Source organism: Pan paniscus, chromosome Y (genome assembly GCF_029289425.2).
Source record: "Pan paniscus chromosome Y, NHGRI_mPanPan1-v2.0_pri, whole genome shotgun sequence".
In the NCBI taxonomy this organism is placed as follows: domain Eukaryota; kingdom Metazoa; phylum Chordata; class Mammalia; order Primates; family Hominidae; genus Pan; species Pan paniscus.
Window position 1 is genome coordinate 10206860 of NC_073273.2, and position 10009 is coordinate 10216868.

Genomic DNA, 10009 nt, shown 5'->3' on the forward strand with positions numbered 1-10009 from the left:
ACACAACAAAATAAAAAATGCAATTGACAGCAGTGACAATAGAAGTGGTCAAGCAGCAAAACTCAAAGCGAGGTCAATTCAAAATATACAGTTAGAGGAGAAAACATAAATAAGATTCATGAGATTAATGGGATAACATCCAAAGAGAAAATGTGTCAGACACTGGCATTCAAGAGTGTGGTAGAGCCGGGTGTGATGGCCCATGCCTGTATCTTCAGCACTTTGCGGGGCCAAGGCGGGCGGATCATATGTTGTCAGGAGCTTGAAAGTAGCCTGGACAATATGGTGAAATGGTTTATCTATTATAATACAAAAATTAGCCGGGTGTATTGGTGGACATCTGCGATCCCAGCTACTCAGAAACCTGAGTCAGGAGAATCACTGGAACTCAGGAGAATCACTGGAACCCAGGAAGTGGATGTTGCAGTGAGCCACAATCACACCACTGCACTCCAACCTGCGAGACAAGAGCAAACCTCCATCTCAAAAAAAAGAGTGTAAGAAAAGAGTAGAAAGCTTATTTGGAGAAATAATAACAGAAGCCTTTTCAAACTTAAATAAAATATAAATATTCTGCTATAGGAATCTTGAAGGCTTACAATCACATTCGAATTCAATAAACATATCCCTGTGACTTAATATAATCAAACCAGCAAACATCGAAAACAAAGAGAGGATACAGAATTAAGCAGCAGAAAAAAAATAACATATTATAATGGGAATATATCCATACAAGTAATATATGCATATATATAATACAAGTGTTAATAGATCCAAAGGAAGAAAAAAATGCAAGATAATATTAGAAAAATTCAGCATCTTACTTTCAGCAATGAATAGATAATACAGACAGAATTTAATAAGTAAACATTGGATGAAAATGCCATGTAGTGAAAATGCTAAAAACAGTTACTGAACTATCCATCCAAGAGCTATAGAATAAATATTCTTCTCCACTGCATACATGAGATATCTTTCAGGATATGTCATACATTAGGTAAAAAATCACATCTTAATGAATTTGGAAAGATCAAACTCACATAAAGTATCTCTTCTGAAATCACTAATTCATAAGTACATCAAAATTAAACAACATGCTCCTGAATAACCAATGAGTCAGTGAGGACATTAAAGAGAAAACACCATATTTCTTGAGACAAAAATAGAAACACAACACACCAAAACCTATGAGATTCAACCAAAGCAGTTTTAAGAGGGAAGTTATGACAATAAATGCCTTCAACTATGAGAACCTATCAAATATACAACTTGATGTTTCAATGAAGGAATTAGAAAAACATAAATCTAAACTCAAAAGTAAAAACAAAAAACAACCAAAGAAAACAAAGCCCCTGATAAAGGAAATCAGAGCCATAAAAGAGATACCATAACTGATACCCAGAAACAAATTAATGGTAAGAAATCAAATCAGCAATAAAAGATCACCTATTAAAGAAAAGCCCAGGAACTGATGTATTCACTGTTGCCTTCTACCTACCACAAAAAATAAACTGCTGCCAATTTTTTTTAACCTAGTCAAAACATAAAACAAAAAGGAAGATATGGGAACTGTTCCAACTCAGTCCATTTGGATGGCATTATTCTGATTACAAAACCAGACAAGGATACAAGAAAAAAGAGAAAACTATGGGCCAAAATATCTGATAAACATAATGTAAAAATCCTCAATAAAATACTGGGAAAATGACTTATAATGCCCATTTAGAAAATCATTCACCGTGATCAAGTGAGATTATAGGGATGCAGGAATGGTTTAATACACTAGAATCATTAAATGTCATACATTATATCAACAAAATAAAGAACAAAATCTATGCAGTCATTTCAATAAGTGAAAAAAGTTTTGACAAAATTAAACAGTTTCACAATAAAATCTCTTAACAAATTACGCGTGGAACCACCGTAACTCAACACAACAAAAGACACAGACCCGAATAACCAGATAACACCATATATACAAGCCCTTAGATAATATCACACTCAAAGGGAATTAAAAGTTGAAAGCTTTTCTGTGAAGATCTGAAGGAAGACCAAGATGTTCATTTTAACTACTTCTATTAATGTAATAATAAAAGTCCTTAGCCAGAAAAATTAGACAAGAGAAAGTAAGAAAAGCTACCCAAATTAGAGAGGAAGAAATAAAATTGTCCATACATGCTAATGACATACTATGGAAATCCTTAAACACACAACTAAAAAGTAGTTAGAACTAATACAGAAGGTCAGTAAAGTTTCAGTTTACAAAATCAACATATAAAATTGGATAGCATTTCCATACACTAACAGCAAAATACCAAAAAAAAAAAAAAACGACGACAAAAATTAAGAACACAATCTCATTCACAATAGGTATGGGGGATAAAAGGGAATAAATTTAATCAAGGAGATTTAAAAAAACTGCATTCTGAAATCTATGAAACACTAATAAAATGTTAAAATGACATAAATGAATGGAAAGATATTTATGTTCATTGATTGGAAAAAGTAATATGGTTAAAATGTTTATATGATCCAAAGAAGTGCACAAGTTGAGTGCAGTCTCTATCAAAACACCAATGGCATTTTTCACAGAAATTGAAAAAAAATCCTAAATAAATATGAAACCACAAAAATAAAACCATGAATAGTCAAAGCTATCCTGAAGATGTCAATGGGGTTAGGGATTGAATCCACAGAACTGGGCATGTCACAATGCTATAAACCAATACAACAGAACACAGTGAGCAAAAATAAATCTACACCTGTATAGCCAACTGATATTCTGCAGAGGTGGCAAGAAAACCAAATGAAGAAATGTCAGTCTCTTCAATAAGTGGTGCTGGGAAAACAAGAGAGCTACATGCAGAAGGACATAATTACAACCCTATCTCTCACTGAATACAAAAATTAACTCAAATGGATTAAAAAGCCTGGTACAGTGATGTGCCCCTATAATTTTAGCTACTCGGGGGTCCCAGAAGGGAGGATCACCTGAGCCTAGCTGTTCAAAGCTATAGCGTGAAACACTTATGCCACTGCACTCTACACTAGGTAATATAGTGAGACCTCACCTATAAGAATACATACTTAAAAACATTTAAAATGAAAGATGTAATGACAACAGCAATCTGTCAAACTAGTAGAATAAATCACAAAAGCATTTAATGACCTTGGTCTGGGCAAGAATATTTTTTGGATAAGACTTCAAAAACACAAGCAAAAAAATGCACAAGCAGAAAAATAAGGTTACATCATACTAGAAAAATTCCTTACAGCAAAAAATAAAAATAAAATAAAATAAATCACCAGACTAATATAATGAGAGCAAATATTTGCAAACTGTATATCAGACAAAGGGTTAATGAAAATGTACAAGGAACTAAAAACAGATTCAAAAGAACAAGAAAATAATAACCCAATTAAAAATAAGTATCTTCTGTTTCCCAAAGAATGTATATACACAGCTAACAGGTGTGTGTGTATGTGTGTGTGTGTGGTTGTGTATATATACACACACACACACTATACATAAATATCTCAACATTTCTCATCATCACAGAATTGCAACCTCTACCTTCCAGGTTCAAGTGATTCTACTGCCTCAACCTCCTAAGTAGCTGGGATTACAGGCGTGTGCCAGCACACCCAGCTACTTTTGTATTTGTAGTAGGGGTGGTTTCACCATGTCCTCTAAGCTTGCCTCGAACTGCCATCTTCAGGTGATCTGTATGCCTTGGCCTTTAAAAGTGCTGGGATTAGAGGTGTGAGCCACCATCCTCAGCCTATTGTAAGAAATTTAAGAAATGTATAAAATTTCTTAAATTAATCTTGTAACAAAGACAAATTTTGCCATGCACGATGGCACATGCCTGTAATCCCAAAATTTTGGGAGGCCAAGGTGGGTGGATCACGAGGTCAGGAGCTTGAGACCAGCCAGGCCAATATAGTGAATCCTCATCTATACTAAAAACACAAAAATTATCTGGACTTGGTGGTGTGTGCCTGTAGTCCCTGCTATTCGGGAGGCTTAGGCAGGAGAATCCCTTGAACCTGGGAGTTGGAGGTTGCAGGGAGGTGAGATCACACCACTGCTTTCCAGCCTGGGTGACAGACACTGTCTCTAAAGAACAACAACTACAGCAACAAAACTAGATGTGTTTCTACTACACGGAGATTTATTGGTTCTAATATTTTCAGGTGTTTTATTTATTTGTTGAGTTTTCTGGCTAATGTATTGTTCATTTTTTGTTGTTTCTGCCTAAGTGCTTTTCTTTCAGGAGATTCAGTCAATTAAACTTAAATTATCTCCAGAGTATGGCCCAAAATCACTTCATGCATTATAACTGGTATTAATTCTTTGGCTTTGCAGGAGTATTTATTGCCCTGCTAGTGTCACTAATTGCCCTCGCTATTACTAATTTTTATTTGCATAGAAGATTAAATCGTGAGATTGCACATTTTTGCATGTGTTTATAAACTTCTGCACTTAACTTTTAAAGAAAGGTAACACTTATCCCCAGTGACTCCTAATTCTATAAAATGTATATTTTTTATACATTTTACTATCTTGGAAGTCTAAATGCAGATCTGAATGAAAGTAGTTCTTACAAAATTTATAGTACTCACGAAAATCAGTATAGTAACAGACAAGTCATATGGAAATGAATTGTTTAGCTACATTTTGATATTCCAAGTCACAGCTCCAAATTTAAGGATGAGTAGAAAATCTACCACTAACATGTTAAATCACATGAGTTGACAAATAAAACTTATGAGATTATTTTTGAGCCATACTTTCTTCTGTCTCACTCTACCCTCATTCCTTAATTTAAGGTTATATTCATATCCCTCATTGCTATTTAGAATGCCCATTAGGCTGAATGAGAATAATATTAAAAGGATCAGAAAAAACCACTAACTAAATCCCATTTTCATTTTTTAAAAACTATCATTATCTTATGACTGATAAAAATTGAATAGGAAAATCTTCAGAATTGTGAAAACTAAATAAAACTAAACAGGGATGCATTTCAGTTAGAGGAACAATGATTATCCCATCCTTAATCTTGTTAGTGAACTATTTGTATTCTATTTACTTGTTGGAAACAGAATGAGAGATATTTGTGTCACTTACCTCACCATAGATCCTAAAGGAAGAACGTGCCAAAAAAAGTAATGTAGCGTTATTTCTTCTAAAGTCTTTGTTGAAAAACATTAGGGTAATTTGATCCAAAAGTACTTACACAGTAATAAAGTTCATGGCAAATGACATCAGAATCTGTCAATAGCTTTTCAATTAATTTCAAACATATACAAAGCATAGGTGGCCTCACCACAACAGAGAACAGTTGAGCAGAGAATTCTGAAAGTAAAGCTCACATGGGGTCTGTGCCCAAGGACCATTTTTTCTTCCAAAGATAAAACTCCTCCTGTAATTTCTTTATCAGTCTCTTCAAACACTGTGTCCATTCTCACCATGCTGCTAATTCAAACTCTTCTTGTCAGTGAATCCAGTATAGTTCTGTATCAAATCCAAACAGAAGAAAACAAGATTCTGTACAATTCACTATTCATGGAAAATGTAAAAAGGTAAGTATGGATCACTAATCACAATAAAACGTATATATCTGGTTTAGGAAATGTTGAACCACCACTTGACATAAGCAGTCAATTAAAGCATTTGACATAATTTAGTCAATATGTCAAATAACTTGACATATTATTTCTTCAGCAAACAATGTTTCAAGGAAATAGACAATCAAACTTCTATGATGCCTTAACTACCTCTTAACACCAAGATGATACTCCTGTCTTCAAGTAGTAAGAAGAAAGGGATATATTTCTCATAAGTTTTCTTTTTGTGCTCTGCAGTCAATGTCTGCTGCTGACATTGACTAAAACAAAATGGCACAAGGTCTAAGCCAAGTCCAACCATGATGACACTAAGAAAACTATCTAGCAGATATTTCTGATTTGGAAAGGAATACAAAACAGTGAGCCCTTTAAGTTCCACTTATTGTTAGATGTTGGTCATTTTGCATTTAAAATACTGTTTCTTGGCTTGATGCTATGAAGTTATTAATCAAGTAAAGTTTCAATATAAATAGAATGGAAATCCAGACTTTGCATGTTTATAGAAGGTGTAAATTCTATTTTGTTGGGGGGTATGAAATAGCTCATATTAGGTTCTTTCTAGACAAACTATCAGATAAATTAATGATATATTGTGAAGGTCAATTAGTCATTATGGGTGGGAAGCAATCAATATTCAACAAAAATGGCTAAAAAGGAAGATAAAAGGCAACAGTACTTTTAAATCCAGTAAATATTGGAAAGGAATTTAGACAGCTTTTCTGAATAAAAATTCTGTTAACATAATAAAAAGACATGAAATGTGTAAGAATATAATGCGAATTATCAGCGAGAGAACATAATATTTCCCAAGAAGATATTGGTCATTTGTTAAAATATATCAATGGGAAAAATAGAAGTAGCAGTTTAAAAAAGTGGGAGGGAAGAATCAAGAAGTTACCTATTTTGTTTTTATTTGATAATATGTTCATTTCCTGAACTTCCTTTGCATTGCTTTTATTCTCATAACTTATCATAAACATCCTTTCCTCCAATTTGTTAAGTTTTATACTGTACAGTATTAAATTCCTCAACTTCTGTTGTTTGTTATTCTGATCTAAATCACACCTTTATCTACATGCACGTATTTATTCAAAGACAAAACCTTTATCACGTTTTAAAATACATCCTCCTGGACGCAACCCATCAATGCGATTGATCTTTTCCTCTTTCTTGTAATTTCTTTTGTTCTCTTCTTCACTGCCCTGATTTCCTTATCACACATATATAAAAACTCCATGTTTTATGATCCACAACAGAAACTGTCTCTTTTGGTACTGACATTTTTCTCTGCTTTTAATATCAACAGAGAATTTCTATTAGTGATTTTCTTTCCATGAGTTCATATACTGTCTCAGGTTTTATCCCACAACAAGGAAGTCACAGTCCTTTCTCAAAGGCCATCGGTGACACCCTAATTGCTAAATTTAAAATGTTACATTGAATTTCAGGTGAGTATTTTTTCCATTGGTAATATGCTCTCATTTGAAAATTCCACTTACCTTACCAGTCAGGCGCTCATCCCCAACAGTCTACCAAATACACTATACTTAAAATAATCACCTTTTTTTGGCCAAATATTATATATATATATATATATATATATATATATATATATATATATATATTTTGTTTTTAATTTCTTGTCTTTGTTTTTTTTGTTTGTTTGTTTACTGAGACAGGGTCTGCCTCTGTTGTCCAAGCTGGAGTGCAGTGGTGCAATCAAGAACTCACTGCAGCTTCAAACTCCCATGCTCAAGTGATCTTTGCACATCAGCCTCCTGGGCGACTGTGACTACAGGCCACCAAGACTAGCTAATTTTGGTAGAAACAGGGTCTCTCCCATGTATCCTAGGCTGGACTTGAGTTTCTAGGATCAATCCATCTGCCTGCCTCAGGCTCCCAAAGTGCTAGCATTGGAGGTGCAAGCCACCAGGCCCGGCCAAATATAAGTCACTTCTTAGACACCCTCTTCCTTGAACAATTCCTGATGAATTTTCTCCCAATCTCCCAGTTATCTCTGCCTGTATGATGGATTTCTGAATGGTACTATGAGTCCCACGTGGTTGTCTCCAGCCAGTCTCTTACCAAACCCAAATCATATATGACTCTATTGCACATATTCATGTTTAACAGGCAATTTGATCTCAAGGCTGTACACTGAATTCTGATGTTCCTTCCAAACAACTTCCCCCAAGTGTTTCCCATTTCACCTGATAGTAATTACATCCTGTTGCAAAGGCCTAAAACTGAAAGGTCATCCTTGATGCTTTTCTTTTCATCTCCTCATTTCTATTAATCCTCCAATTCTTCATGTTTTCCTTTTAAAACAGGTCCAGAATCTAACCACTTTTCCCTATTTTTCCTGCTGTCATCCAGATACAGGTTATCCACATTTCTCATCTGATTAGCTCAGCCTCTTTACTGATCTCCTACCTTCCACTATTACAAGTATTACACTATTACCACTATTACAACTAGGTGAATTATATCTCAGATACTATAAAATTAACCATTTTAAAGTACACATTCAGTGATTTTCAGGATATTCCCAATATTATGCAACCATCACTATTATTTAAATATAGAACGTTGCCCTTACCTTAAAAAGTAACTCTACCTATGAGCATTCAATACCAGCTTCCCCTTTTCCTAAGCTAAAACCATGGTCTTTACAATGTAACAACCAACCATATATTATTTTCTTCTTATTCTCTTTTGCATGACTTCTTCTACCATCCTCTTTCTCTGCTCAAATCTCCTTTGAGCTTATACTATTCACATGCTTATAAATGAACCCCAAATCCTTATCCTTCTTACATAAAAATAAAATCAATAGACGTTGTCACTACTTTCCACTAAAGTGAAAATGTAAGTTCCATCAGTACCTGGATTTTTGTCTTTGGTCAGGTGAACTGGCATAAACAATACCTGATGTATTCACAGTTAATTTGATCTTTTCTTATTTATTTATTCTTTTTTGGCACGTGAGTGGGGTGTGATTAAATCTTGCTCTGTTGCTCAACCTGGAGTGGCAGGATCTCAGTTCGCTGCAACTTCTGCCTCTCAGGTTCAAGCAATTCTCCTGAGTCAGTCTCCCGAGTAGCTGGGACCTCAGGCACCTGCCAGCCCAAACGGAAGTTTTTTGTTGTTGTTGTTTACATTTTTAGTACAGACTGAGTTTTGCCATGTTGGCTCGGCTGGTCTCAAACTCCTGAATTTGAATGCAATATATTACATAGACAAGGCAATACTAGTGAGTTTTTAAATTATAAAGCTGTTTTTGTTCATTAATAATAGTTTACTTTGAAAGTCTATTTTCATTTAGAAAAAACTAACTCATGTTTTTTTTTTTGTCTGTTTTTGATCAACTAGTTTAAAATTTTGTAGCTATCAGGTACATATGTAAAATCATTTATGTCAGACAATATTAAATTAAAAGTATATGCATTTCTTTCTTTCTTTCTTTCTTTTTTTTTTTTTTTTTTTTTGAGACAGAGTCTTGCTCTGTCACCCAGGCTAGAGTGCAGTGGCGCGATCTCGGCTCACTGCAAGCTCCGCCTCCCAGTTCATGCCATTCTCCTGCCTCAGCCTCCCGAGCAGCTGGGACTACAGGCGCCCACCACCACGCCTGGCTAATTTTTTGTATTTTTAGTAGAGATGGGGTTTCACCGTGTTAGCCAGGATGGTCTTGATCTCCTGACCTTGTGATCTTCCCGCCTCGACCTCCCAAAGTGCTGGGATTACAGGCTTGAGCCACCGCGCCCGGCCTAATATATGTATTTCTTAAGTGTTCCCCTATATTTGGTGTTGGTAACTAAACTGAGTTTTATTGAATCATATGTTTCCTTAGTGTAAAAAGAAGCCAAATTTAATGGTACAAAATGTTTATATTTAAAATGTATTCATGAGAAATATTTTAATAAACCAAGCCTTGAAGTTGCTTAATGTTATTCTATTTAAATTCTAAGAGAGGTATGGCTTTAAAAATCATAATGTGAGAAGAGAAATTTTGAGTGCATTTTATGACTTCTAAATGTCCACCTCTGTCCAACAAAGTAAGTAGTAATGTTCAAATCTTACACAGAACTGAAACTCAGGGTGGGAAGTCATGTAAGTAAATTAACAAATTATAGCAAAATTTAGTTCATTTCAAGAGAAAACTGAGGGCTAAGAATACAATTAGCAACACATTCTCTACAGATCTTTAATTGGAAAGTGTGAAATTATATTTGTTTATGTTTTTATCTGTATGAGTGTATTTTCTAGTGCATTGCAGAAGTTTCTAGTTAAACTCACCACTTAAAAGGTCAGATCTTTATTTGTCTTGTGGGATCTATGTAGAAAGAAGAGTTTCCTTTATAAAAACATCTTTTTT